Source organism: Apaloderma vittatum, unplaced genomic scaffold (genome assembly GCF_000703405.1).
Source record: "Apaloderma vittatum isolate BGI_N311 unplaced genomic scaffold, ASM70340v1 scaffold12987, whole genome shotgun sequence".
Classification (NCBI taxonomy): domain Eukaryota; kingdom Metazoa; phylum Chordata; class Aves; order Trogoniformes; family Trogonidae; genus Apaloderma; species Apaloderma vittatum.
Genome location: NW_009726768.1, coordinates 1 through 6,907, shown reverse-complemented (window position 1 = coordinate 6,907; position 6,907 = coordinate 1).

Sequence of the window (6,907 nt, the reverse complement as noted above, 5' to 3'; positions counted from 1 at the left end):
ACCAGGTAGTTGCAGTTCTTTCCCAGCTGCCTCGGTGCTTTCTTAAAACTAATTGCTTGCAGTTTTGAAGCTTCACCAGCAGATGATGCTGTTAGTTTAATATAGAATGCTTACAGTAATGGGATATTGTGCTCAGTTTGTGGAACATGTCTGGGTTTTGGTTGTCACAGCTATCTGGTTTGCCTTCTGTGGTGATGCAAGTTGTCTCCTACTACTGCCTGATACGCTTCTGGTAACGAGAGAAGTTGCTTTCCCAGGGAAAAGTGAGTAACACTGAGGCTCTCATATTTACAATATAGTTAGCACCTGATATATAGATATAGATATATATATATACACACTTTTTCTCTAATAGGGTTTGGGAATATCCATAGTACAAAAAAAGGATTTGATTTTAAAGCTATAGTGATACGTGAGGTCTGTGTCTCTCACACTTTTGGACTAGATGGCAAAGCCTTAAACTAGTCCCTTTATGCAGCAAGTGCCCTTTAATGAGACTGCTTCATAACAAGAGTAATGAGATTGCTGCACCGCGTGAGTAAAGGAACTGTCACATCGATATCGAGATCACTGGGTCACCGCATTGGGCTTGCAGCTCGTGCTTTCCCCCACCTTTGCAAAATGTGTCAGAACAGCAGCTCTGTGGCAATGAGTGCACCAGCTGGTAATAGTTATAAAGATGTAATAGTAATGGTATAAATACAATTTCCATAGCAGTGGCTTGTTAGTAGTGTTATTTCTGTGCCTCTTAATAGACATATAAACTCTATTAATAGAGTTGAAATTTTAGTAAATGCTGTGAACGTGTCACGGAAGATTTCCTGTTCTTGTGAGGTTTCAAGGCTGACTTGTTTTAAGGTTTGATTATGTTTTATACCACTAAGCAGTGGGAAATGCAGATAATGCACAACCTTTTTGATCTCAAAAGGTGTTGGTCAGTTTGCAGCACTATGAGTGTCGTGAACACAAGGCTCCTGTCCTCACCTCCCATTAGTGCTCTTGAAGATCAGCTTCTTTATGAAGTGTTTTTGAATTAAGGACAGTATTTTCCTGCAGTGGCTTTCAGCACCACACACTGCAAGTAGACATGGTTAAACAACCAGTCCTCTCTGCTGAAAATCGGTGTTTTCTCTGCTCAAATAGCATATTGATCTCAGTTTTCTATCTGTAAATCAGGCTAATTAACGTGTGTAGAAGCTGCAGTGAAAGCTCTGTGCTACAGGTAATGAGGTGGAGTTTCTGAACCCTGTTAACTTGGATCTGCTTCCATCCTGCTGCTTTCATTCTTTGTAACATCTTACCGGTGGACTGCTGCTAAAATTGAAAGTTGAAGTTATTTATGACTACTCAGAGACAACTTGTGAAGTAGCTTGGATTAGATTTTTCCCCGCAAGGTTTGTTTGCCTGCTGCAAGATAGTATTTTTGTTCTGTGCTTCTTGCTGCAGACAGCTTGGATTAGATTTTTCCCCGCAAGGTTTGATTGCCTGCTGCAAGATAGTATTTTCGTTCTGTGCTTCTTGCTGCAGAGGTTTATTTATTTGTCTTTAAGGGGAAGAAAATTTATGCTTCTTAATCCATCCCAACTCTTCTGTGATTTTTTGGGAAAAGCACTTTGAGAGAACGAGGGGAAAAAAGAGAGTGGCAGCAGTGATCTAAAGTGAGTAAAGCTGTAGTTTTGTGTTACATTACTATTCAGAATTTAATTTGAGCCCTAATATATATAAGAGAAGAAGGCTTCCAAAAACATATACATGTGATAATCTCTTTCCTGTTCCACTTGAGACATTTGGGAATTTTTAAGATCTAGAGGATTATTCTGAATGTAGCCAAACAGCACGGTTCCCGTGCAGACGGGGGCAAAGCCTTGGTGCTGAAGCTGTTGGTGCTGGGGCCTGGGCTGGAGCAAGCAAAGCTTGCCTGATGAATTCAGCCTTTGAAAGGGGTATCCCCTTCTCTCCTGCGCTTCCTCGCCTCGTGTTCATTTTCAGGCTTAGTGGTGTTGCTGTTGGTTCCTTCCTTCTTACTTTCAGGTTACTGCTGGGGGTTTTCTTTTCCTTTGGCTAAAGAAACAAAGGGGTGGGGAAAGTGCAAATAGTGTTTCAGTTCAAGTCTCAAGCATCATCCATGAGACATTCGCATGTGGAGGGAGGAACTAAATATACAAACACAGCTATTTTGTCTGACAGTTTGAGTGTTTTATGGTGGTTGGGTTTTTTGTTTTTTTTTCCTCCTCAGAACCGAGAGTAAATTCCAGTATTTTCCAAGACTTCTAAATTACACAGGAGGTTTCCAGGAACACAGAGCACAAGCAGATGGGATAGGTGTCCCATGACAAAAATTGTCTGCATTCAGTTGAATCGGCACAGCTCAAGACGAGAATCCAGTGCTGAATAGGTCGTGCTGACTCTGCATGTCGAACATTTTATTCCAGATGAATCAGAAGAAACTCAGTTACAGGAGGGTCATATCTCACTGTCTATTTACTGTTCTTCCAGAGACTTCTGTAGTTCCTTCCTTGCCTTACTATGCTTTTCTGCCCTGAATGCCGCAGAAACAGCGGCGAGGGCATGGTTTCTGTTTCCAAGCACTTGCACAGTGTGCACCACAGCATTGGTTTGAGGAGTCTGGGCTGAGCTTGAGTGCCTTCACTGGGACAGCTCATGTGTCTAGTACAGGCTTGGCCAGACAAAGTGACTTTAATTTGACTGGTCCAGTTTCTGTCTCTTCTGGGGTCTTGGCTGTGGTATTTATCAGCAGTTTATGCAACTCATGAAAATCCTTTATCACTCAAAATATTTCAGAGTAAGTGAAGCAGTGGATAGGGTAGAAGCAGGATTCTGGATGCTCTGTGTTGTGAGGGCATGAGCTTCACAGGGCTTTCAGTGACCCTCTTGCACCCTTTTTTCTCTATTACTTGCAGTTGTGTTTAAACTGTAAGTCAGCTCTTGCTTTCTGCAGCATCACTGTTGATTCCTAGGTTGTTTCCCCTTAGCCCATCAGCTTTTGAGGTAACTCACTGTTAGTTATCCACAAGGTAACCATCTGCCTTTGAATAAATTTATACCTTCTGCTTCTCTGCAGAAGTCATTCTCTATCTCAGGCTCTTGTTTGCTGTGTATTAAGCCATAACAGCTTCCAGCCTTTGCATCTCCACCCAGTGTAGTTGTCTCAGCCTGTAACCCAGAGCCTCCTCCACACACCGTTAGCAAAAAGCTGTCAGATCTGTAGGGCCTGTCCAGCAACAGCTTCCTGTGGGGAGTGACGAGCACCCTCAAGCTGCTTCTCTGGACTCTAGCTCAGCCAGGCTTCCTCTTTTTATGGGTGCAAGCAAGCAGCCCTGGCTTCTTGCTCCGACATTGCTACTCAACCACAAACTCAGCTGGTTTGCTCTGAACTTGCTTGACTTGCCAGAGGCATCTGCTTGCCTTGGCTCCTTCCCTTCTCGCTGCTGCACTGAGGTTTGTGTCTGGTTATTAAAGTTCTGATGTGAAGGATGGGGTTTTGGTTTTTTGGCTTCTATCAGTAGGGGTGCAGAGGTAAATGTCTTATGAAGAAGATACAGGTCATATAAAACTGATTCCTCAGCTCTACAGATAAATGGAAAACTTAACAGGCCTTCTCAAGCTATAGGTTAAACCCAGGGTGTAGTGCTGGCTGCAGGTGACCTGAACTGGAAGATGAATCGATGATGGGACTGTGTGGAAGGAAGAGCTGGTGAAGGAAGCTCCGTCTTGCTTTGGAGAGCCGTGCTGGAGGGTTCCTTGGTGAAGTTGGTCTGGTGGTTTGAAGCAAACTTCGCATGGATATGTCTGCCTGCAAGGGATTCCTCATTCTGGGGGTGTCCAATGTGAGACTTGGGGCAGCAATTCTGGTGTATGCCCTGAGCTGCGTCTTCTGGTTCCCTCAGCCTTCTGACCTCCAGCAGAGGTGATTTTGCTGTTTGTGTAGCAAATGCTGACTCGCAGCAATCTGGTGTATTTGTGTATATTTAAATTACGGTGGTTCACAGGTAGAAAAGGCCATGTTAAGAAGAGATAGATGAACACCCCTGGGTATCCAGAGATGGGTAAGAGTCAGTGAACATACTTCTAGTATTTCACAGAAAGTCCACAGATGGTGAGTTTGGATATGCTTTTGAAATTAACTGATAGGGTTATGCTAACTTGTATCTGTTACAGTGGTACTGAGGGATAACGTTTCTACTGATCCTTTATATGCAGTTTGCAGCCAAGCTCAATATGTGGGTTAGGTGATGCATGCCTTTGGTCATATATAGATCTAAGAACTAAAACCAGAGACCAAGATTTATATTTTGAAGAGATGTAAAGACATGATTGAAGACAACAACGACGCCTGGCTGATAGCAAATAAGAAGCTGAAAGCTGCTAATAGAGTTTGGTGAACTGTCTTATATTTTTAATAGCTTGATTATACCGAGTAAAAATGCATCCCTTATAGCTTACAGCTCTGCTGATGTCCAGAAATTGGCAGGCAGGAGAGTTCGTAACATGACTGTTAACTGGGCTTTCTTTTGTGTGAGACATACCCTCTGAAGAGGAGCTGTGCTGTACAGACAGCTGTGCTGCCATCACAGTCCTTTCTTGGGAGTGTTGAAACTGCTGGGAGCTTGGGAGCTTGATAAGTTCATGAATTTATGAATGGAGTCTCCGATGATCTTCAAAGATGAGGTTTCCTCTTTGGCTTCTTTTAAGGCATCTTGCTGTGGAACTAGAGCTTGGACCAGTAGATACCAGTTACGTGCCGGTCAGCATTTTGTCTGGGTTTGGGATACCTGGGTGCAGGCTGGGCCTCGAGGGTTGTGCTGAGCAGGGTGTACGTACCCCAAGGCGATACGTGAACTGCAGCTTGGAGGCTCAGCATGGCAAGGGGGAGGCAGGAGGCCTCCCAAAAACCTCCTGAGTTTGGCATGGGAGTTAAAAGAGATCAGCTGTTGTGCAATTCTGAACCAGAGCTCAAAAATCGATAGCCCCCGCTGCACAGTGGATTTTTTTGCTGCGTTCAGGAGGGAAATTACAGATCAGTGTTGTAATTTACATGTTGGTTTCCTGTGCAAATGCAAACTACTAAAGTTAAACCCCCAAACCAAGACTAAAACATGTCCTTCTTCAAGTTCTTCACTACCTTCATCTGTGGAGTCAGGAGGGCTTTGTCTGCATCAGTCTTGCTGCAGGACCAGGGCCTCAGCACTGCACTGCTATTAGTAGTGTCTGTAGTTAGTAAGGCCCAAATACATGTATTTTACTTTGTTTAGGGTGTTATTTTGTTCTGTTTGTTCTGCATTAGGATTCCATATGGTTTCTCTAGTGCAGGGTTTGTTGTACATACGTTGATCTTCCTGAAATGCCTTTTGGTTTTAAATACACATTGTTTTTTTTCACTACAGGATGAACCTCTCTAGCAGTAGAAATTAGCAATAAATATTTAACCTGGGCTTCATGAAATAATAATTCCATTTGAAAGAACACCATAGCTTACAGGAAGTTATATATAGAAAAATGCTTCTGCTAGATTTTCTGCTCAGTGTTTCACACTAGACATTTAATCTTGGTGTGTGTCACATGCCACGTACAACTATTGTGCTGGAGAAAAATGGATTTTCAAGGAGAAGCTTCCTACGCACAATAGGTAGCTTTTGTGGGAAAGCAACAACAGATGCAGGCAGTCAGATTATTTCACCTTTTTTCTACAGAATCATTTAAAAGAGCTGGAGTGGGAGGGCAAGGTCTCTGTTGGAAGTGTGGAGACAATCTTCTGGAAGAGAATTTAGATGTAGGGGTTCGTGCCAGATCAGGAGGAGCATCGCCTGACAGTCTGCCTTACAGGAACATGGCCCAAAGCTCTGGTGTGATGTGAAAATCCAGGATAAAGTGACTGAGAACAGCGAGGAAAGAGTTGTAGAGAATGCCACCAGTGAGGTAGTGATGTTCCTCCTTCTTGTAAACTGTTTTGCAGAAGTGCTTTATGAAATAAGGATTTATAACTGAATACTTTGATCTCAAACTAAGTCAACAGGAGACTCTGGGACAAATTAATAATAAAATTGATGCCCGTAGGGGAGAGAGAAAAGGCGTGTGATTTTCACCTGCTTGGTTAGAGCTGACTGTAGGATGGGATCAGACTGATGTAGGTATCCATATCGTATTCAAATGGGGCTAAAGGTTGGATGTAGTCTGCCTAGAAGCAGGTTTGTGAGTGGATCTGCTTCCTGCTGTCAAAATGCGGTTGTCCCTTGGTGGCGAGGCTGGTTCTGCAATGGGGCAGGGGCTGGCATGGCAGGTGAGGCGAGATCCTCACTCCTCCCTGGCTTTTAGCACCTGGGGCTTGAACAACGTCTCCCTTAACAGACTGAATGTGTCTTAGTGTTCCTTAATGTCTGTGAATTCATAGATGTTTCCATGTTACGGCTTTTTCTACTAAATTATTCTTTATAGTGTGTGCAGGTACCTGTAGATGTCATTCAGTATTGGCTTGCTGTTGTTTAGATACACTTATCCAGCCCTTCAGGTTTTTTTATTAAGTATTACAAAAAACTAGGAGTGGAAGAAGTGAGTCTCTCTCTGAATTTCTCTCCTTCCCAGCTTCTGTGCAGAGGAGGAGACGAGCAAAGGGTTTCTTTCAGGCTTTTTTCCCCAGGTGTTTCTCATTGCCTTGGCAAGAATACCTGAACACCTCCAGAGTCTCTGTCTCCTCCAGCTTCCTTGCACTTCCCTTCAAGGGGGAGTGTTCTGGGCCCAGCTTGCACCTCCCTGGGAAGATGCTTTTAGGGCATTTCAGGCTGTGCTGAGCTGGAAGCTGAACTCTGGCATCCTAAAGCTCAGGCTGGTATAGAAATCACGGGCTTTTTCCTTCACCCAAGAATTAATCAGATCTTTAATTATGATCTTC